This window comes from Meles meles, chromosome 2, assembly GCF_922984935.1.
Source record: "Meles meles chromosome 2, mMelMel3.1 paternal haplotype, whole genome shotgun sequence".
In the NCBI taxonomy this organism is placed as follows: Eukaryota; Metazoa; Chordata; class Mammalia; order Carnivora; family Mustelidae; genus Meles; species Meles meles.
The window spans coordinates 48577494-48601921 of record NC_060067.1 but is presented as its reverse complement, the minus strand read 5'-3'; the positions used below and the strand labels follow the sequence as shown (position 1 = coordinate 48601921).

The 24428-nt window shown below is 46.7% G+C and overlaps 1 pseudogene; it reads right to left on the bottom strand.

The window, feature by feature from the left end:
• Positions 1 to 12775: 12775 nt before the first annotated feature.
• On the bottom strand, positions 12776 to 13336 carry LOC123937098 (annotated as a pseudogene).
• Positions 13337 to 24428: the final 11092 nt, after the last annotated feature.

The following is a 24428-nucleotide window of genomic DNA, read 5'->3' as shown; positions in this document are numbered from 1 at the left end:
GGGACTTCCCTGCTTCCCAGCTCTGTGAACTTTCTGCTTCCCTGATGTGAAGCCCCACCTCCCCGGGTACAGAACTTTCCATCACCTGCACTAGGCTTCCCATTACTTGGTCTCTCATCTCACCTGAATTTTCAGTTATACCTACGTGTCATCTTTCTCCAAAAACACCACGATGATTCCTTTTTCCACATCTTTTTTTTCTTCTTGTCATTAAAAAAATGTGGTAAAATCTAGATAAAATAAAAGTTACTATTTTAGCCTTCTTTTTTTTCTTAGAGATGGGGTGAGAGAGAGGGAAGAGGCACAGAGAGAGGGAGAGAGAGGATCTTAAACAGAACCTGATGCAGGGCTTGATCTCACAACACTAAGATTGTGACCTGAGCAGAAATGATGAGTCTGATGCTTAACCAACTGAGCCACCCAGGCGCCCGTGCATTTTAGCCATTCTGAAGTGTACAGTTCAGTGGCATTAAGCACATTCATGTTGTTGTGCAACCTTCACAGCCACCCATATCCAGAACTTCTCATCATCCTAACTCAAACCCCATCCCCATTAAACAATAACACCCCATTCTCTCTCTCCTCCAGCCCCTGGTAACCACCATTCCACCTTCTGTCTCTATAAGTTGACTGTTCTTGGTACCTCATATTTGTGGCATCATTCTTCTGTGTCTGGCTTTTTCTGTGTGACATAATGTCTTCAAGGTTCATCCAGGTTGTAGCATGTGTCAGAATTTCCTTCCTTTTTAAGGCTAATTAATATTTCGTTGTATGTGCATACATTTTGTTTATCCCTTCATCTGTCAATGGACGCTTGGGTAGTTTCCATCTTTCGGCAGCTGTGAATAACACTGCTGAGAATATTGGTGTGCAAGTATCTGTTTGAATCCCTGCTTTCAGTTCTTTTTCTCCCCATATCTTTTTATATTACTTGCTTTTTCTGGCCCGAGGATGAACCGAGAGGTATCTTTTACCCCTCTTTCTGAAGAATTTTTACTCAACCGTCAAGACTCATTTCAAAAGTTCTTCTCCAATAATCAAGGAGGGGTGGCCATGCCCTCTCTGCACTCCCTCAGACTCACATTCTATGCTCCCTTCTAGTTCTTCCCTCACTGAATCACAATTATTTGTGTCATTGTCTTCCCGTCTTACTAAACTATCATTAAGAAGGGAGCTTACCTTGTTCACCCCTCTCCCCACATATCATGTGTAGCCCACTGTCAGAGCTGCCTAATTATTCAAGGACAAATATTTTAAGGACTGCCTCTGGGCTCTTCAGGCCCAGGCTCTGTGGGGGACTCAAGGAATATTAGTCAATGTTGACTTTTATTGTCCATTTGTTCCAGGAAAAGATCCAACACCAAGATGTGACCTTAGAAGTATGTTCTGGCTGCCACAGGGTCCTTATGTCCTTGGGGTCTCTGTGGAGGTGACTCACCATGGTTAAACATTTGAACGGCCACCCCTTTTGACTGTTACTCATCTACCTAGATAGCCCTAATGGGAAGGCTCAAGCCAGCTGAACTTTCCTTTACACTTTCAACCTGGTGCATACCTTTCTACTTGTGCTCAAGACTGAGGACCTAGAGAGCAGAGTGAGTTTTACAGTTGGAATGAACTCAGCTTCAGAGTCAAAAAGCATTTTCTCAGCTCTTTGAAGAGCTACTCTTCGGCAGGCCAAGAACTGAGTAATTATAGTAAAGCCATGGGGAAACCTAAAATGTGGGTCTTAGCTACCCAGCCACCCTCCTTTCCCCCCTTTCTTGGCTCAGCTCCTTCCCTGTCAGTTCTATCTTTCCTTCCCAAATATGCTATTGTATACTCTTAGCCTTTTCCTTGACTATGATTTTGACTCTCAGAAAGGAGAAAGCATCTCACCTGCCCTGTCCCATACCTCACAATGCATGGCATTTGTATGTTTATCCATTCACTCACTTACTTAGCCTTTGGCCCACCACACTGGAGGAATACAGGTATCTGTTCACATTTGAAATGGTGATGTTAGGTTCACGTTCCCTCCCTTAACCAGGAAGCAAATGCACACATGTGTGCATATACCTTTGAAGAACGTTCATTTACTTCCTAATAAAATTCAAGTGGTATAGTCTGGCCCACTTGAATCTGGAGGGTGTTGGGGAGTTTCGAGTGAGCTCCTTGGATAACTGAACGCCTCCCATGTCACATTAACCTCTAAAACATTGGGACTGTCGGGGAGGAAAAACTGTTTTCCCTCTACTCTTTTAGGTTCTAGGCTGAGACTCCTCCTATAGTAAAAGACAAGAGAAAAACAAACAGAAGCTTAATAACATGTATTCCTCCTATATACATGAGAGCGATCCAGGAAGACTGAATCATTCCCTGAAGTGGCCCGAGCCACCACCTTAAATAACATCTCTAGCTAAAGACAACCGATGATGTGAGGGCCCAGGGAGAGTCAATTGTGGGAAGTTATTGGGCAAAGCACAGTCAATAAGGGTATGGTTATTGTGCAGGTTTAAGTCCATGCTTTCCCCATTGATAAGTTTCTAGAGATTTAGTCATCCTTCTCTTCCTGGTTCAGAGAAAGAGGCACCGTTTCAAATGGAGATTTGTACAATGTGGTTAGGGGTGCTGACCCCTTTGCATCCAAGAATCTACATACAACTTTTGACTCTCCCAAAACGTCATTACTAAAAGCCTACTGCTGACCTTACCAATAACATGGCTGATTAGCACATATTTCATATGTTATATGTATTATAGACTATATTCTTACAATAAATAAGCTAGAGAGATGAAAATGTTATTAAGAAAATTATAAGGTGGAAAATATGTGTTTACAGTATTGTGCTCTATTTATCAAAAAAATCCTCATCTAAATAGCACCTCTGCAGTTGAAATTCGTGTTGTTCAAGAGTCAACTGTAAATATTTCTTTCAAAAGGGTAACTTCCATGCCATTTTTAGAGCTTCTCCCATTCCTGATGTCTCTTAAAAATAATCATCCTAAAATAATCCTTAGGCCAAAGGATAATCTTCTGGGGTGGAAAACTTGGTTCCCTTTCAGGACTAATCCCACAGCTACCCTTCGGCCAGCAAAGAGTACCAGAGAAGCACTTTCTGGGATCCTTCCCCAACTCCTTGTTATTCCCTTAACTTTACCTTCCTCTTCCTATCCTTCCCACTCCACGCCACAACAGGCCTCTCCCTAGGTGGCAGTCATTACCTACTTCACCAGTGCAACTGCACAATGGGGGACAGAAGGGATCTTGCAGGTTGAGGAGGAGTATTACAAAACTAAGATGGAGGGGCGCCTGGGTGGCTCAGCGGGTTAAAGCCTCTGCCTTCATCTCAGGTCATGATCCCAGGGTCCTGGGATCGAGCCCCGCATCGGGCTCTCTGCTTGGCTGGGAGCCTGCTTCCTCCTCTCTCTCTCTGCCTGCCTCTCTGCCTACTTGTAATCTCTATCTGTCAAATAAATAAATCTTTAAAAAAAAAAAAAACTAAGATGGACATCAGTCCTGATATTGGAAGGTCTCAAAAAAAACATTTCACGAGTGTCTCCAGGTATAAAAGTGAACAAGCTAGCAAAATTTAGCATGGCATAGAGGGCCTCCTAAGTTACATCACAATATTCACTTCCCTTACTTTTGGGGGAACAATGCCAGAATGTCAGGGGGGGAGGGAGGGGAAGAGAAGCAAGAGGAGAAGAAAAGCCCAACCCCTCCACAATGAAGACAAAGTAGAGGGAGCAGGTCCTGTAGGATACCACTATACCAATTGTGAGGCCCTGAGTTAAGGTGGTGGCTCTTGGCTTCACATCTACATAATTAAGTGGCCAGATGAGAAAAACTAGAACAGGTGTTAGGAAAATATAATTACGATTTTGGGATGGCACCATCAATTCTTACCTGTCTCCTGTTTGGACTTGCACATCTGCTCTTGTTCCCGCTGGTCTGTTTTCTGCCTTATGGTCTGAGTGATGGCCTTGAGAACAAACTGCTCAGATCCAATCAGAGGTTTCTCGGTCCTCTTAGCTGTAGCCCAAAGTCCTCAGTGTGACCTCCTATACCTGACATGCATCGCCCTGCCTGCTCTCCAGCCTATCTGCTTAGAGTCTGTCCTTCCCAATAGATAGTAAATTCCATGAGGGCAGGAAGTATATTTGCCTTGTTCTTGGTTTCATCTGTAGTGCCTGTCACAAAGTTCATTCTGCAGAGAGTTGAGGAGAGAGAGAGTGCAAGAATGAATATCATCCAACCGAAGATACTAGCAGATATTACAGCTATGAATTTGGGACACCATTAGCATAAAGAAGGTAGATGGAAGTAAATGGATTTGTATATAGTGAGAAGGCATGGTGGCCAAAGAAAAATCCTTGGGGAATAATGATAATTCACGTGGCCACATAAGTGAGGATGGATAAGCAACCCTAATGCCTGCTCAGGCAGAGAGCTTAAGGCAAAAACTGTCAATACTAGCAAGAGACACCATATGAGACAGATTGCTGAGACACCATGTTTACAGGTAATACAGGGGGTAGAGGAACATGTTAAACGACACCAAGAGGAGATGGTCTGGCCACTGGGGAGCAAGGGACACTCTATAAGGCAATCAGCATTTCTTAAAAAAAAAAATCGATATCATTTTTTAAAAATGTGGTGGGGAAGTTCTAGATCAATAAACTAAAAAGACTGAACCACAGCAATATGTTGGATTGGATTCTGGTTCGGGACAAAACAATACTAAAGTTAGCTGTGTGGGTGTCTGGAGGAAGAGCCTCCCAAAGAGGGCACAGTGAGTGAGAGGCCCCACAGGGAGACCCTGCCTAGTCTTTTCAAGGAATGACAAGAAGCCCACTGAGGATAGAGGGGGTGAAAAAGTTTCAAGGAGGGTAGAATATGTAGGGTCACTGTAAAGACCTTGGACTTGACTCAATCTTCAACATGTTAAGGTTGAAATGTCTATTTGACAACCAGGTGGTGATGTTGAGTAGGCCATTGGGTACACAAGTCTGAAATTCAGGGGGGAAGCTAAGGAGATAAAAATGTGGGAGTCATCAGCACATGCAGTAATTGCAAAGCCATGAGACTGAATGAAATCACCAAGGAAATGAGTATAAAGAGAAGGTTCAAGCAGTGCACACTGGATTGCTCTGATACAAGAGGTCAGGAGGAAAGGAGGGACCAGCCAAGGCTGTTCTGAAGGAATGGCCAGCACAGACGAGAGAACCCAGAGGAAGTGGTGGAGTGAAGCCAAGGGAGAGCAGTGTCTCCAGGAGGAGGTGTTGGCCCCCTACTGCTGGTGGGACAAGGATGAGGCTGGAGACCTGATTTATTCACACAGAGGGGACCGCTGACCCTAACCTCAGCAGGGCAGTTCTGGTGGGCTGAGATGGGCAGAAGTCCAAGCAGATGGAGTGCAGGAGAGATCAGGAAGGGAATAACTGGACACCGGAGTCCAGGCAACCGAAACAGGAGCTGAGAGATGGGATCACAGCCAAAGGGGACGTGAGGTCAGGAGAAGTTTTGGCTTCGGGGTTTTTCTTCTTGTCTTTGTTTTAAGATTGAAGAAAAGATAGCGATTCTATTGCTGATGAGACCCAGTGAGCAAATGAATGAGTGACCCAGTGCAGTTACAGGGGTGAGCCACATGGGAGAGGTCTGGGCAGCCTTATAAACTGAGTCCCAGGAGATGGGTGACACCCCAGGGAGACAAAGCAACAGAGAGGCTGGTCTCCCAGCTGGCCTCCAGTGGCCGTGTCCTACCCTTCCTCCATGCCTCCAGTGGCCGTGTCCTACCCTCCTGTTGACACCAGAATCTGGCTTTCCCCATAGCCACTTTGCCTGGAGCCCAATTAAGGCAAAGATACAAATTCACCCAAGCCACGGCCCCATGAAGTCTGGCCTCAGGGCTGCAGCCCATTTGGAAAACGTTTTAATTTCATTTGTGTGTTTTTTCAATTTGATTATTAAGTGTTGTTTGCACATGGATGGGGGAAAGGCCTGTTTTTATTCGCTGAACCCCCTTCCTCCCTGGCCTGCGTGCCTCCCTGGTGAGTAATGGGGAGGCTGCTTTTCTGGAACACAAGGGAAAACTTCCAGCAAATTGCAAAAGCATGTTCCTTCCTTGAAAAATCCTTTCACACTTGTTTTTTACTCCGTTCGTAAAGTTCATGAAAAGCCTCCCTAAAAGTACTTTAAAAGGCCCTTAACTTTCTTTGTTCTTCATATCAGACTTTCTTTTTCTCTCTTAAGGGGGTATGTAATTTAAAGGGATAATAAACAAAACCTAAGGCCAGTGGTGGGCATGGTGTGATGAAGGGAATGAGGCAAACTGTCGAAATGTCAGGGGTTTACAGGTTAGAGGTGCAGAGAGGAGGAAATTCCATCTGCATTTTCGGGAGATGACAACCTAGCACTTCCCTACAGCCTCTTAGTCTTGTTTCTGAAGTTATTAACATGGAACACAGGACTGGGACAGCAGGGCAGACAGAAGGAGCACAATAATGAAGACGCAGGAAGAGTCACACATCCTTTCAGCCTCCTGAAATATGAGGGGAGCGGGAGATGGGAAAATAGGAAACCATGTTGCCCGTTGTCAAGACGCGTGAAGAGGGTTCTGGTCTGAAAGCTAGAGTGGGATGTCATCTCGGGAGAAAGAAACAGACAGTTCTTAGAGGGGATGGAGCCATATAAGGAGTTCCCTCTGCACAGAGAGGTCTCATTCTGGTGGGGGTCACTGTCAGACTAGGAAGCTTTCTGCATATGGGCCGGGGGAGGACAGAGCTGAGGGACTGGGGCTCCTGATGCTCAGGGCAGAGGCCAGCCCAGGGAGGCAAGGTGGGGAGCTCGATGGCAGTGTTTGGGACCGGGACCTTGCCTTATCCAGTCACCCACCTAATCCCTGTGACTGGGATCTGCCTGTCCCCCGTACCTGAAAGCATCTAGGGCTGTGGATCTGAACCTGATATTAACCCTTCTAGTTCAAAATTTGGCAAACTAACAAGGTCCTCCCCATGTCCCTCGCCCTCATTTCCCTCTCTATAGCACCTGCTTCCCTCCTGAAGGCTCATCATCACCTCAGGAGAACCAGCAGTGCCCCCTCCTCTTCCTTAGGGGCTGGGCTGGACCCAGGGCCGACATGGCTTCTGCTGCTGACGAAGCGGCCCAGTGGGCCTGCCTGCAGGCCTGGCCTCTGCCCACCTCTTCCTCTCCCCAGCTTGGCAAGTTGCCTCCTCTCTGTTCTGCCTTCTCCTCGCCTCCCCCTCTCTCTTCCTCTTTCTGCCCCTCTGAACTTCAGATTCCCCCTCTCCTTCCCACTCCCTCTGGCAGAGGGCCATGGAGTAATCAGGAGTTGGCCTTGGTGGCCTCAAGCTCTGGACTGTTTCTTGCTAAGCTGTGGTTTCCCTAAAGGCCCCTCACTGTGCTCCACAACTGGGGCTTCCCACCCCCACCACCCTGGGAACACCCTCTTGGGCATTCGGGGGAGGGTGGGATAGTAACTGCGTATTTCTTCATGCCAGCCCCAGGGATAACCCCAGCCCAGACATCCTGCTTCCTCCAACACCTGATAGTCTAGGTTTATCTTCATTTTACAAATGGCAAAACTGAGGCTCGGAGAGACAAATTTACCTGCTCTCTGCAGCTTCTGCTGCCATAACTGTACCTAACTGAGTTAAATGCCTCTGATTCCATCTTCTTCTTAGGAAAGACCTGGTCAACAATCTTGCATCTGGAATAGTAACCTTTGGTTCTCTGAAGGCCCACCCCTCTTCTGCAGCCTTTCACTGAGACCCCCAATTTAGCAGAAGCTCCGTGCATGCTGTGGCTCTTTCCCTATCCCGGGCTCCCCTAGAACCGTTGAGAGGGAGCAAGATTGTGTTTTGCCACAACTCCAGCTCCTCAAGCTTCCCCCACCAGCCACTTGAACACACAATGCCTTCGTATGTGCTGGCCATAGAGCTGTTTCAGCCTTGCAAACCTAGGACCATCGGCCCCTTTGCAGTGAATCTGCCCCCTCAATTAACTTGAGATTTGGGGAACCTAATAAAGAAGTTTTATTAAATGCAAAGAAGATCATCACTTTCAAATGTCCCAGTGGAGAAGTCTGAGCCAGATCCCTGTGATTATTCATCTGAACCAACTGGTCCTTTACAGGGAGGTAAGTGAGAGCTTGCTCAGGCAGCCAAGAGAAGCTGTCCCCCGACTCCCCCCACTTCCTTGGCCCCTGGAAGGCTCTTTTTAGGACATGCTGGTTTATATGCACGCTGATAGCTGTTTCATATCTGGGCTTCGGGGCTTGATGGAGCGGTCGCCCCACATCCAGCACACGCGGCACAGCATGGTTAGGAGGGAGTGTTTATGGGGCTTGCCGCTAATGACTCCCATTTATGGAGCATGTGTGGAGCAGCTGAGTGGGGCTGGCTAAGACAGGACATCAATAAGGCCTGGGTTTTGCAGCCCGGCTGCACGCACAGGCTTTCCCGAGCAGCTGCAAGGATGGTTCTGGTACAAGCTTCTGGGGGAATCGGAGGCTCCCCGGAATTCAAGCCTTTAGGTGCTGACAGTGCTCTGACAAAGATGGCTTTGCTAGGCAAGCTGTTGGCCAGGATGATCGAACGAGGTTAATAATGAGAATTACTGCTATTATAAGAATAAAATCTAATACTTTGCTCACCTCATGCCAGACGTTATGGAAAGCATGCACCTATATGCATTTTATTCTTTCATTTAATCTTCAAACCAGCCCATGAGATTGGTACTATTTATTGTTTGTTTATTTATTCTTCGCTGTACAGGGAAGGGAAGAGGCATCTTGCCCAAGGCTGCAGAACTGGGGTTTCAACTGTGGTGGGTCTAGCTCCAGGGCCGACATGTGAATTCTAGAAGGGCACTCACATCCTTTTAGAGCATGGTTATGGCAGGAGGACATAGAGGTTAAATACATGCATTTTGGTACTAGAAAGACCTAGATGCGAGCTTCGGTCTGCCACTTACAAGTTTCATGAGCTCCTGAGGTCTGGTAGTGACACTTATAAGGAAACCTCAGCCCAGGGCCCCCCACAGAATAGGGCCCTGGTGAATGTGTGACACACACCTGCACCCACGCACCCTGAGGTTGGTGGAACCGTGAAGCCCAGTGTAAATCCCTCGAGGCAAGAGCATGACCTGGAGGTCTGCTTCTGCACTTCTTCAGCAGTGAGCCCCTCCAGAAGTCCCAGAAGCATGAGCTCAACTTCCTCACAGTAGAATGGGGCAATAATACTGATCACAACAGAACCGATAAAAACAGGGTGTCGAGGGCCACACAGAGTGGGTGTGAGGCACCCCTTTTGCCTCTTCCAAGGTGCATGGAAATACTGCCAGTTGTCTCTGGGAAGCCCGATTGGATTTCTGCCTTTTGAAAACAGCCGCCCTGCACATTGCACGTGGTTAGGACCAGGGAAGGAAACAGAAACCCGACCTTCAAAGTTCTTATGCGCTCCAGGGGGAAGATGGGACCAACAAAAATAAAGCATTCATTAAAAACAAAAATGACATGTCCATATACACACATCCTTGTAGATAATCACTTACAGCCGTGCAGAAACTGGGGCCGGGTCTACAAGATTTGTTGGAGAGCTTGAGAAGACATCTGGGAAGGTTTTTGGAAGGAGGGGGATTTAGGGCAGAGGAAGAAGGATTCTCCCCTGGAGTGGGAGTTCAAGTTCAGTTTTTCCTCTTCTTGTGTCCCCTGCAGCCCACAAACAGTAGGCGCTTAATGCATGCTTGCTGAATGAGAACAGGAAGTGGAGAGAGGGGGTTCCAAGCAGGGGAAGTGAACAGTGTGGTGGTGACTCAGAGGTAGGGCAGGCACTGCACCAAATGCTGAAGGAATGAGTTTATTTTTCTTTAGTATGTTCTGCCAGGGTTTGGCCTCTGATAAGCCGAGAGAGAGACAGAGAGAGTGAGAGAGCCTACGGTTACGCAGTGGTGTTACAGTACGTGCACTGTACACACACAATCCATGCGTGACATTGGATCTTAGCACGAAGCAGCCAAAAACTGCTCACCTTGGAGCATAGACACTTTTGGTTGCTTCCCCCAAATCTGTTTCTTCCTTCTTCTTCATCGACAGCACTCCAATTTGGTTCAAGATCACTTCCTCCAGGAAGGTTACTGTGATGGCTTTATAGTACGTCAGCAGGGCTAGCCCAAGTTTTGTTTCCCAGAATCTCCCTTTCTGCATCCTTCCAGTGGGGCTATGAGAGATGCCTTTGCCCGAGATTTGGAGGCCACGTGTCAAGCTCAGAAGATTGGGGCGGGTTCACCAAGCTCATCTCATTATCAAGGAACGATGGCCATGCCTACAACTGCTTCACCTTGTCTGGATCCCCCTTTGGCTCCTCCAGTGCCTTGGGGATCTTGGATCTCAGTGACAACAGGCACCTGCTTCTCCTATAGGATATGGAGGTAGGAAACCCTCAGAACTGACCCAGGTTCCAGTCCATCCCCATCCAGCTTATCCTTGCTCTCCCTCACGTTATCCCCATCTTCCCTTCCCCACTTCCTGTTCTGTGGGCTTTGAAGCCACAGCATCAGATGCAAAGATGACATGCCTATAGAGAGGGTTTAACCAGCTCTCACAGTTGCAGAAGGTAAAATCCCTACTACAAATATGATTGCATATTTTTATGGAGAATAACTTTCTGGTGGTTCTGCTACCCTCATTGATGGTGTAGGTACCTATAGATGCCATAACCCCAGCTCAGAAGAGAATTCTGGCTGACCTGAGCCAATCATGGTGTTTCTGACCCCCTTACTGGTAATGGGTTTAGGTACAACATGACTTGGGTCTAGCCCATTATGGAAACTCCATTAGGGGGGATCTGAGAAAGAGACACACAAAAAAGATGGTGTTCTTCTATTAGAGCTGGATAACATCTTTGGAATGGGCAGCTACTACAACCATGTAGGGGTATTGTCTAAATAAACAAGATGAGAACGGAGATAAAGGTAAAACATGGAAAGAACCTGTATCCTTGAAGATATAGATGAGCTGAGGAATTAGCCTTCCTCGAAACTGCCTATCCCTGGAGTTCCAGTTATGTGAGGGAATGTTTTGTCATCCTTTGAGCCATTTTAAGCCATTTCCTGTTTCCTGAAGCCAAAAGCATCCTAGTCCAATTCCCACCCCAAAAAGAAGCTTCAGATTTTCTTCTTGCAATGCATCCCAACACTTCCATCCACTAGGAACTTTTCCAAAAGGGAAGTGGTCAGCTTGGCATAAACCTGGTATCTTGCTTGGTCTTCTCATCGGAGAGACTAGAAGATGAACACCCCAGCAATCAACAGAGGATTTCAAAGTAAACTGTAGAGTTTGGGATTATCAAGATGGTTTCCAGATTATAACCCAAAGAAAAATGGGATAAGGCTGTAATTATGGTAATCAGGACAATTGGGTCTATCAATAGGATGCAAGTAACACAAAGCCCATTTCAGATTGGCTAGGCCATCGCCCCTGCTCTTTACCTCTCATCTCTTAGCAACCAGCTCATCCTTTGGCTCTGTGGTGCTAGAATGGTACTCTGCAAGCTTCATTTCACAAACTGTCCTTCCAACTGGGTTTCTGTGAGGTTCTGCCAGTAAGACTCACTAGAGGGGGATTTGGAGGCAAGAGAAGGGGAGAAGGACTTCATTTCTAACTTTCAGTTCCTGACAGTGTCTCTCCACAGGTGTAGACAGTGGACTTGCTTCCCATCTCCTTTTGGTATTCCTAGAGCCCCCTCACCATGCCCCTGAAGAGGGACAGACCATCAGCCCTGATCTCTTGGGAAGTGCCAGCTGCACTAGCTTGCTCGTCCACTGGGCCATGTGCTCTGGGCCATCAGAGCAACCACCTTGGGGGTGTGAGCACCCATCAGCTCTTGCCTCCTCTCCCCTTAGTGGTCTGAGAGCTTCAAGGATCTCAACACAAGCCATGCACTTTCCCCCCAGGAGCCCAGCATGATCATATGGGACCCTCTCTCTCCAAGCTCATAAGCTCTGGCAATCACCCTCTCTTTTTCTGCCAGCTCAAGCCATATTAATCTCTGGGTTACCTCAGCATCCTCCTTTTGATCTTTTACTTGCATAAATAAATTTTTTATTAAGTCCCTGTGTTTTCAAATATCTCACGTGGTTTCTCTTTTCCTGACTAGACCCCAACCAATCAAGAAAATGTATTGGATCACATAACCCAAAAGTCCAGATTGAGAACAGTCTTCTGGCTCAATTTATTCCAGAGGGTCTAAATCTTCCAGAGGGCCCCATTCTGTTTTCTAACATCTCTGCACTGATCTCTTTGATATGTGGATTGTTTTCAGAATGGCTACATTCCAGGTAACAAAATGGCTACAGAAATTTCATTCCTCACATTCATAAACCATGCTGTCTCCAAGGAAGGGGAAGAATACCTTGGCTCCCAATTTCTAAATAAGGGCCCAAACTTCATTTCCTTGCATTGGCTTTGACCAGTCGCCCAAAACTGAGCCAATCACTGTGGCCAAGGCCCAGGCCCATTGACTGGCTTAAGCTAGATCACACTTTCCCTGCAGGCTGGCTTTAACAGGGAGCCCACAGATGGAAATCAGGGCTTCAGACTGAGGCCAGAGAGATGAACAGTTGTTCCCTGCACGTCATCTCAGATTGTTCAGGGTAGCCCCAATTTCATATTCCTTTGTTGGTTTTTTTAAAATACTTTTTATGTAGCCAAATATACGGGGATGACTTTTTTTTTTCCTCTTTTATTTTTATTTGCATTTATTCTGTGCAAATTTACTCCTGGACCATAAGTTTTTGTTTCTTCAGTTTCTTCTGGGATATCTTTTTCTTCTGTGCAACCTCCTCTTCTGGTTTAGGAACAATCTGCTCTTTTTCAATAAGGATCATCTCAATATGGCAGGGAGAGCTCATGTATGGGTTAATCTGACCATGAGCCCTGTAAGTCCTACGCCGCATCTTGGGGGCTTTGTTCACCTGAATGTGCTCAATGACCAGAGAATCGACATCTAAACCCTTAAGTTCAGCATTACTCTCTGCGTTTTTAAGCATGTGCAGTAAAAATTCAGCACTCTTCTTGGGCCACCAACCTTGTGTCCAGCCCCACTGTTTGGCCTGGGCACACCTACCAAGTCCACCATTGTAGCGACGGAATGGCACACACTGCTTCTGCAAAGTGACGTCTTCAGATACTTGGTGACTTTTCAGATATGCATATCCTTGATGGCCTGGGCAGTTTCACGTGTGTTCTTAAAGTGAACACAGAGATTTGAACCTCTTGACTTGCATGATTTCGTAGGGTTTTCCGGGTCAAGCGAGTAGCGAACCATTTTCAGAGATCATCCCAGGCCTCTGAGAGGAAGAGCTGGTGATGACTTTTTAACTACAACCCCAAAGAGACACACCATGAACTTCATTAAACTTAAAAACATCTACTCTACGAACATCGAGAGAAAAAATTTGCTAAGGACACATCTGAGAAAAACAGCTATCCAAAATTTACAAAGAATTCTTAATAATAAGAGTATAATAATAATAATAAATAATTAATAATAATAATAACAATAAGAAAACAAACAACCCAAATAAAAAATGGGCTAACAACCTTAACAATCTCCTCACTAAAGAAGATATACAGATGAGATTCAAGCATACGGAAAGATGCTCCATATCACATATTATCAGAGAAATGCAAATTAAAACAACAATGAATACCACCACATACCAAATTCAGAATACTGACACCACCAAATGCTGCCAAAGATGTGGAGCAGTAATAACCCACATTCATTGCTGTAAGAAACGAGAAATGGGCCCGCCACTTTGGAAAATAATTTGATAGTTTCTCATAAAGCTAAACATACTCTTACCATATAATTCAGCAATCGTGCTCTTTGATATTTACTCAGAGGAACGGAAAACTTGCACACAAGCGCCGAAGTGTCCTTCTATAGGTGAATCGATAAACTGGGGCACATCAAGACCATGGTGTATTATTTAGCACTAAAAAGAAATGTTATCAGGCCATGAAAAGACAGGGAGGAATCTTAAATATATATTAGTAAGCGGAGAAGCCTACCTGAAAAGGCTACAGACTCAATGATTTCAACTGTACGCATTCTGCAAAAGGCAAAACTACAGAGAAGGGTAGAAATATCAGTGGTTGCCAGGGATGGGAGGGGAGGGATGAAAAGACAGGTCACAGAGGATTTTTAGGGCAGTGAAAATACTCTGTAAATTATAGTTGTGAGTCCATGTCTTAACACATTTGTCTAAGCCCATAGAATGTACAACACCAAGAATGAAACTTAAAGTAAACTATGGGCTTGGAGTGATTATGTTAAGTTCATCATTGTAATAAATGTCTCACTCTGGGTTCAGGTTGGAGGGGGATGTTGATAATGGTGTAGGCTCTTTATGTGTCAGGGCAGGAGAATATGGGAAAGCTCTTTCCTCCCAAATTTGTCGCGAACCTAAAACTGCTCTGAAAAAAGGGTCCTTAAAATAAACAAAATAAAACAGGATAGATATATACATATACATGTATATATAGGTTCATACATCTATTTATCTATATCTTTATATATATATATGTGTGTGTGTATATATATACACATACACACACACAAACATATATAGACTCATATGTCCATCTTCTATATATTTATTCCTTTTTCAAATATCTTCACAAATGAGAAATAACCTTTTGCCCAATGCTGTGTCTCAGTTTAGGATTCAGAAGTGACATTCCTCAGAGCTGTGAGGGAAACACAGATCAATGAGTTCCGAGCCCCAAATAAATTGTCTCTGTTTCTTTGTGTTTGGAGAAGTGATAAGGAAGATGTTGATCACCCACCATTTCCAGGAAATACTTTTTTTTATTTTTAACTTACATTAATTCCCATTCATTGGAAATACAACCCGAGAGAGTTCATTTCTACCATCTAGCAGCAACAAGCTCATCCCTGGCATTCAAGGGTCTGAGAGATCACAGAGAAGCCATTGCCCGCCAGCATCAACTCACAATGCCACCGAAAATCACTTAGACCATTCAGTCCTTCTTAGGAGCCAAGTTGTTCTGTGCAATAAGATTGTATTATTTTCTGTTCCTTTTTCTCCCTTCTTTCTCCCTCTTTTTTTCCACTGATGAGAGAATTAAGGCCCAGAGAGATTAATTGGTTAGCCCAGGGTCATACAGCTCCCCCAAGACTCTAAGTGAGAACACGGAGTCCCATCCTAGGCCACATCTCAATGCAAGGCCATCTTTCCCAGATGTTTCTTCTTTCTCTGGAGACTCCCAGGAGCTTCAGGACCCTTTCAAGGGCAACATCTGAGCATCCTGCAATGTGTTTTATCTTGTTATTCTCTTTTACCTGCACTAACTCTGCCAGGGTATAATGTTATCTAACCCTCATTCCACCTCTACCCTTTGCAGGCAGTTTCTTAAGCCTTTTACAATCATTATTGTTTTAAGGCAAAACAAAAATAATTATTAATGTATTTAATCTTCAAACAGCCCTGTGAGGTAGAGGCTATCATCATCGACATCCACAGTGTACAGATGGGGAAACTGAGGCACAGTGAGCTTAAGTCACTGCCCCATAATTGCTCAGCCAGTGAGAGAGAGCCCTGGGATTCAAACCCGGGCAGCAGGCTCTGCCCCTGGAATGCTGCATTACATTTGGGACTTAAAAGGAAGAAAAGCAGACTTGTCAGAGGAAAGATAAAGTGAGCTAAAAGAAGGATGGGGCAAGCAAGGGAGAGAGGCACAGGGGAGGGGAGCGGGAGGGAAAGCCTCAGCATTGGATTCTCGTTCTTATTGCTCTGCAAGCCCATTTTTCACCCAAAAGTTATGTTCCAAAATCTTCATTCCCTCTTAGGCAAAGTTCTAGACTAATTCTGGCCAATCCCAGGGTACCGTGAAGGACTATGTCACAGGGAAAGCCACAAAGGCAGCTGACAATGTTAAGAAAAATCCATCACCAAGAGTGGACCCTTCAGACTCTAAAGGATCTTCAGCCCCCACGGGTAGCCTCGCAGCTGAGCAGTCGTCGTCCCGCCGCAGGGAATCTGCATGCGCCACCCTCGGGCAGAGGGAGGTGTCCACCTGGGACACGTTGCCGCAGGATCCCACCCAGAGACTCAGTGCGGTGGGCCGCCAGCCGATCCAACTCATCTGCGATGACTCAAGAGCAAGCCACTCCGTCCCTTTCCCTGATCCAAACAAACTCAAGGAAGATGCTGAAACTCAGAGTGCTTCCGTGTACATTCTGTTCCATTCCCTTACTTGAGCTCCTCCTGAGTGCCCTGCGCTGCTGTGGGGGGAACCAGCCTCTAACGTGCGTGGCACCCGTGTCCTCGCAGACAAACCCCACTAGTTAGAACACAAAAGATAAGAGCTGAATGGGACAGGGGGCCCTAGGCTTTTTAATCTTGCTTCTCTGTCATTTAGACATTTTGAGCCAACACGCCAGCCCTGAGCACTGCACACCCTCCCGGCAGTTCATCCCGTCCCCTGGATGGATCCCCTGACCTGGTAAGAGAGCCTCCCTGGGGCCCCTGCCTCACTAGTCTGGGTCTTAGGGAAGGAGCCTGGGTCTCTAGCAAGGCTTCCAGTGTCCTGGAGTAGTGATGGCCACTGCCACAGGCACTCTGCATGACTCAAGGGTGTCTCCCCAAGCCCTACTCAGGGCGGGTGCTGGGGCAGGCTCACCCTCGGGGCCCCAGTCTTAGTCTCGTGGAGAACAGGCATGTTTCTCCACTGACCTCTCCTTTTCTCCTCTTCCTCCTTCCTCTCCCTGGAACCGCTGTTCAGCCACTCACGTTCCGGGTCTAGTTCGGCTCAAGCCCTGCTCCAGGGAAGCGTGTGCCTGGTCTCGGTGCACACATGCAGGCCAGTTCTGCAGTTTGGGGAGGCCTCTCCCGACTCCTCCCTGCTGCCCGCCACCCCTCCCTCATCCTACAAGGTTAGAGCCTGGATAACAGCTCCTTTCCAAGCCTTCCAGGCAGCCCCCTTGATGTTCTTGAAACAGAGCTCCCTTCAAGAGAGGATCAGCCTTCAAAAGAAAATAATAGACCATTTTAAGCAACAATTTAATTCTTGGACTGGAAAAGTAAGGCATCAAAAAACCCAAAGCAGCACAGCACGTCTGTGAAACAGCCTGGTGACTATTGACCGTTAATTTCCAGACGTGAACTAATAAATGGAGAAAGAAAATAAAAATCACAACAATTTTTAAAATGTTGCTCTGAAAGACAAGTTGAGATACTGGTGTTCATTAACTAGTATCGGGTTTCTCTCGGCTTTGAATACTCTTTTCTCAGAGCTCATGGTGCTGGATTCCGTGGCTTCCTTCTCCGTTCTGGGCGTTTTCTTCCATGGACACTTCTGAGGGGCAGAGCAGAGGGTGGAGGTAAACAAGACCTCCAGTCCGATTCTACCCCTTCACTCGCTGGGGACGTGCCTTGGCTCAGGCAGGGTTCCCTCAGAGGGTGACCTTGAGACGAAAGGTGAGGGCACATAACTCATCTGAGCAGGGGGTGGCAGGAAATGCCAGTGTGGGAGGGGGTGCGGGAGGAGGGGAAGGGAAGGAAGCCACCCCAGGATGCTCGCTTCAAGGGTCTGGTTACCACAGGAGGCAACTGAGGACGAATCCCAGCCGGAACCTCAAGGAGGCTGTATAGCCCCACCTCACTGGGGTCCATCAGAGGGTGAGGCACCTAGGGCCCTGAAGCATCAGGCGGCTCCCAGGGGCATAACGCCTCACACTCTGGCCTGCCCACAGCCTGGGCTGAGCCATGGCAGGCGGAGAGAGCCCTCAGGACAGGGCCCCTGGTGTTTACAGTAGGAAGCCAGCAGGATGGTGAGTACCCCAGACAGAAGGGGCTGGCTGTGGCAGTTCAGTTCCTGCTACAAACCATCAAGGACACAGTCAGAGGAATAATAAAAACTGGAATGCTAACTTCAGCGTATGGCTGGAAACCCCAGTGAGGGGACAGGTGTGAAACCACTGTGTCAACTTAAAAGCTTCATACATATGTTCCATTTGATGCAAGCACTGACTCATCAGCTCGTTGACTTGCCGCACACCCTTCATAGGAATCTCTGATCAGAGACTGGGTCCCTCAGAGATCTGAAGCCTCTACTCGGTGACTTTCCAAGGTGACTGGAAGTGACATGCCTCCGTTTGGTGGATTTTCTGTCTGAGAGAGAGAGATGAAATCCCAGTTGGGATTTCTTCTCACCCACCCTGCCCCGGATCTCTCAGCTTTCAGCAGAGAACCGGGGGTGACTTGGATCACTAACCTTTTTTTTTTTTTTATTAAAGATTTTATTTATTTATTTGACACACAGAGATCACAAGTAGGCAGAGAGGCAGGCAGAGAGAGAGGAGGAAGCAGGCTCCCCGCTGAGCAGAGAGCCCGATGTGGGGCTCGATCCCAGGACCCTGGGATCATGACCTGAGCCGAAGGCAGAGGCTTTAACCCACTGAGCCACCCAGGCGCCCCGATCGCTAACTTTTTGAACTCATCTTTTCAATAGCTTATATATTTGAATGGGACGAAATTCTGAAGAACAGATTGAGTTGTACTCTGAAACCATCCCTGGCCCTCTGTACCTTTAGAGTGTGCGTGTGTGTGTGTGTGTGTGTGTGTGTGTGTGTGTGTGTGGTGTATTTCTATCTATTCACATTGATGGGAACTGAATTCCAATTTTCCCTCATTTCTTGAAACAAAAAATGTCAAACAACGCATGCTGTTCTTCACCTTGCTCTGTCATTGAGCGCTGCATCTGTGAGCAGTACATAGAGAGCTGTCTTTTTTTAAACAGCTCTGTAATAACCCTATACAACTTTTTTTTCCCTTTTTTTCTGAAAGCAATAATCCCCAGCAGTCAATGAGCCTGCTATGGGCCAGCACCATGCACGGGCTTTATGCTCATGCCAGTCCTGCAGGCTGGGGAGGCCTCTAACTTAACCCTTACAGCCCCAGTAGGGAAATGGGGGCTGCAGGAACGGCCACCATGTTGCTATAAGGAACTGAAGCTTACGGAGAGATCAAGTGCCTGGCCCAAGGCCACACGGCAGCTCAGTGGCCAACTGGCCATGGAGGGGAGCCTGGGCTTGGCGGATGTCACGTGTGTCCCCTGCCCACTGAACCATCCTGCCTTTCAAGGCGAGACTGGAGACGGCCATGAAGGTAGTGAGCCACACAAAGTAAGATGGATACCAAATTGGGTATTTCTTTGACAACATACTGTAGTGCATTATGTGTGGTTTGTTTTATTTGGGTGAGAGTTTACATAGAATTTCCTGCATTTTTGCCTTTAAAGGATCCCAGTGGAGTCATGAGGCATGAATGAAGGGTTGGGAGATACTGCCTTTTTAAAGGACAGCCCCAAGAAGTTGTTGGTGCTGCCAGTGGGGTGCAGTGGAATGGCTGTGCTGAGTGAGCTGAGCATTAGGGAGTCACTGTAGGGCTGGGGCTGTGCTGAGACCAGGAACAGGCTTGGGGTCTGGGTCAAGGGAAGAAGCTAGAGGGTGGATGGGGGGAGCTGGAACCAAGAACAGAGTGGAAGGAGGAAAGGTATCTGGAATCATCTGATCCAAGGTCACATTTTTCAGGTGGGGAGACAGACCCAGAGCAAGGTCAGGACTCAGCCACTGCCAAGTTCACGAGTGGAGATGAATGAGAGGCCAGGTCTCCTGACTTCTGACCTAGTGCCCCTTCTGCTACCACTTCGAAAACAAAAGCAAAGCGGTCGTGTGTGTGTGTGCGTGTGGGTGTAGGTGTGGGTGTGCGCTCACGCACACACTTTCCGCCATGGGCACTGGAGAAACATATCTGTACATAAAACTCTCTGTGTGAGCCTACAGCACAGGCTGAAGACGGAGAGTAAGAGAACTCAGGCAAAGAAGAAACAGGGGGGAGAAGAAGAAATAAAACTCAGAAATCCTTCCCATGCGCATGCAAGTTCCAGAGATTTCCAGTCTGAAATTTTGCCATCTTCAATTCCATGACAATATCTGGCAATATTACTGGTATTCGTTTGGGGGGTTATTTTTGTGACTACGACAACTGCAGATCTTAAAGTTCTCAGGCTCATTGGCAGCTTCATAGAAGCTCAGTTACTCATGGCCTCAGTCACTCCACATGGGCATGGACATGTCACCATTGCATGCCCAGCACCCATTTGCCCCTTTTCAGGTAAAGTAATACCAATGGATATGGACTGAAGTACAGGGAGCTTCCGTAAAGACTTTTGTTAGAATTTGGGGGAGCAGGAGTTCTTGCTTCTGCAGCTATTTAGAATCAGAATGTAAGCCTGGAGATGAGGAGGCCTCTTCATTGGAAGAGCATCTGAGAATGAAAGTAGAACAGAGAGCGGTTCCAGATAATACCTTTTGAGCACCTGGATCCAACTGTGCCTGAAGCAAGACACTTGGACCTTTGTATTATAGGATGTGTTAAATTATCTTGTGTGTGTGTGTGTGTGTGTGTGGTAGACATTAGTGATTGAGAATCAGGCTACACTGGCTCTGCAACTCACTAGTTATATAGCTTGGAGCAAGCCCCTTAACCTCTCTGGGCCTCAATATTCTCTTCTATGAAATCGTACAATAATAGCATCTATCTCATAGGGTTGATAGAAGGATTAAGTGAGTTAACATATGAGAGGCTTAACAGTGCCTAGCATATGGTTAGTATATTGGTTGCTATTTTCAAAAATTATTTGTATCAGTCAGTATGTCATAGTAATAAACATGCCCAAAGTCTTAGTGGCTTAAAACAACAAATTTTTCTATTTTGTGCATACTACATGTCCACTGGGGATCAGCAAGCACCATGCATATCACAGTTACTCAGGTTGCTGGTCACTGACAGTAGAAAACAGAAGATAAGAAGGGATACACTGGCTTTTGCCCAGGGAGGGTACGCCTCACTTCCACTCGCAGTTCATTGGTCAAAACAAGCCATGTGAACACACCCAGCTTCACAAACGAGAGAAGGGCAGCGGTGCCCAGGTGGTGCAGTCAGCTACACGTCTGACTCTTGATTTCAGCTCAGGTCACAATCTCAGGGTCGTGAGATCAAGCCCCCCCTCAGGCTCCATGCTCAGTGCAGAGTCTGCTTGGGATATTTTTCCCTCTCCCTCTGCTCCTGCCCTGTCCATGACCTCTCACTCCCTCTCTAATAAACAAGTAAATAAATCTTAAAAACAAACAAACAAGTGAAGACCTTCCTGCCCTGTTCCCAGAAGGCATAGCCCTACTGAATGCCCCATTCCTACATTATGTTGTCATACAATCCCCAATCTGTGAAGTTCTATGCACACTTCAAGGTCCTATCAAATACTATGTCATAAAGCCTTTCCAAATTACTCAATGCAAGATGAGCTTTTCTTTCTTTGAAACCTCAAAGCCCTTACTTTGTGAAGTGGGCTCCATTTTATGAATTTGAATTATCTGTTACATGTTATTACCTAAATCTTTTGTGATCTCTTCAGGTGGAGTCAAGTCTTTTTCTATTTTCAGTATCTGGCAAACACCCCAAGTAATACAGTCACCTAATTAATATATGTATGACTGAGTAGCTACATCTGTAAGATTAAATATCCGTGCATAATAAAAACCTTTGTTTTATGTATGCCGTCCATAACCGATATTTGCTGAGCACTTGGTCAGTATGTGCTGTGTATAAAATATTTTCTTGGCATTAGTTACCTCATTGAATTCTACTGTTAATTTCCTTCACACCACAGTTAACAAACCAAAGCTCAGAGGGGTCAAACAACTTGCCCAAAGCCACACAGATAACAGGCGGCAGATTAGATGACGACTCAGGTTTGTCTAAATTCAGAGCTCACCCTCCTCACCTCGGTGATGCAGTTATAATAGAGATAAACAGGCTTTCAATCAAAAGACATAGTTCCAAGTACAGGTTCTATCACTCACCTTGGCACAACACTGAACAGAACTGGCAGAGAGTGGTAAGCTGCTCATTCTCTTTTCCCCCAGGCAAAGAGCTAGGTCAGTACTTCTCAGGTGTCAGTGTGCACATGTTTTACCTGGGAGACCAGCGGAGCACGCATGCACACAGGCACCCCACATAATGCAATGATAGAGATAGCCTTCAGTAGAGAGCAGAAGGCAGGAACCTAGCAGAGATGGGGATGGAACTAAGGAAAAAGTATCCCAGAAAAGCTTACCCTGGAGCTGAGTATTAGAGATGAGGAGGAATTGGCTGGGTAAAGAAAAGGAAATGAGGAAAGTGCATTCATTACAGATGGTGGGTTCGGCACATGCAAAGTTAAGGAAGAAGAGAGAGGGTCCACAGGGGCATTTGGGGGAATTGCCAGTGGTTAAGTAACCCCAAGGTAGAATGAAGGGCCCCTGACAAGAGCCAGGGCTGGAGATGAAGAGGAGGGCAGGTCCGAGAGGCACGGGAATTATGTGCAGGGATGAAGACAACCATCAAGTCATCTCAGGGTGAGTGAGTGACAGTGTCAACCTGATCTCCAGAAACTCCCTTCCAGCTGCTGTTGGAGAGATTGTATCAGAGGAGCCAGAGTTGGGGGCTGCTGAGCTTACGTTAGATGAGGAGGATTCCAGTTCCCAGCAAGCCTCACAGCCTAGGACCCCATAGCAGACAGTTGTCCCTAGTATGTAAATTATGTACCCAGGGCATTTCTGGAGTCACGGGGCCACAGGGCTGCCAATGGCCCTGGGGACACAAAGCAAGCACCGTGGAGAAGACCCCCAGGATGCAGTAGAAGAGGAGTCCAAAAACTCTTCCAAGGCAGCCCCACCCTGACATCGCTTCCCCCTCCCTCCCCAGTCTTCGTGATTTCTTTACTAAGCCACCTGCTCTCGACTTTTTCCCTGAGAAGACTCACAAGGCACTTGACCTTTACTGGCCACACCCATGTCCTTGATATACGCAGGGTTCTACACATTTCCTGGAGCCACCAATATCCACAATTAAGAGTGACATATACAGAGTAGGAACCGTGAGCTCACTCTAATTTACAAAAGAAATAAATCACTCAAACCCTTCCTGCCCTCCCCACTGCTAGTGTAGATTCAAAGCTTGGAGGTCAGGCAATCTCAGGTTCTGATCCCTGCACTTATAGGCTATATTACCTTGGGTAGCTTACTCAACCTCTTTGAGCCTCAGCTTTGCTCATTGGCAGAATGGGTATGATAATAGAACTCTTCCCACAAATGGGTTGTTAGGATTGTATTCTATTGCCATACATGGTAAATAACAGGTGATAAGTACCTTATCATTAACACTTTCTCATTCTTTTAGCAACGTGCCTCCTTTACCAGTGTCCCCTGATGGGAACACCCCGGGGTCTGATGACACTATGCAGCAAATTAGTGTTAGGGAAAGGAAAACCATTTTATATACATGACTCCTAATTGACTTACCTTTATCCTTAAAAGTCATCAGAGTGTTTCTTTGAAAACGAGCCGTAATTCACAATTTGATCTAATTCGTCAGCCTTCCCCTCTGCTCCTAATCAGCAAAACTCTTAGCAACTAGTTGTTCATAGGTTCTATGCCAAAACTCAGCATTAATTTCTTATTATAGACCTGTCATCCTCAAGATCTGCTGGGTGAAAACCACATCCGTGGTGGATCAGAAGGAGCTAGAAATGGCATCTTGGGCATCGCCAAGGGGGAATTCAGTCCTGAAACAATCTTTCAGCAACCCACACGCCTGGGCTCCATGTGGCCTATAGTCTCAGCCTTTCCAAGAACTTGTTTCTCTTCACTACCCAGGGGGTGCAGAAATAACTTGATTAGGGCCCTTCTAACAGTCTCCTCATCTGAAAATTGGGAATGCTGCCCACTCATCTCTCAAAGGATTTAATTAGTTCAGTTGTTGGCAGGTCCCCCAAAGATGAAAAGAGCAAGAGATTCCACTGCCTGATCCAAGCCAGCATCACCGAGCCAATAGCCTTCTAACTCATCCCACAGAGCCCACTCTGAACTTCCAGCACATTCTCTCTACAGCAGAGAAATCCCCCCAAAACGCAATCTGGTCTATCACTCCTCAGGTCAGGAACTCTTAATAGCATCCCGTGGCTCTAGGAACAGGATCCTTACCAGCCCAGAAGACCCGTTTGCCTGGTTCTCACCAACCCTGCAGCCAGCCTGGGCTCCCTCTGTGTGACCAGTCCCCAAGCCATCCCTGGAATGTGTGGACTCCCCATCCACCTTGTGTGTGCTGACATCTTTGCTGGATGACATTCTGATGGATGCAGGAGCATGTCCTCCGTACCCCTGTCCCTCCTCTACTCACCTTCAGTTCCCACTCCTCATATCCCTTTCTTCTGGAGGGGGGGCATCCTTGACCCCCAGATAGCTGCTGTGATCTCAGGGCTCCTTTTTGTCTCCTGGAGGTTTTATCACTGCCTCCC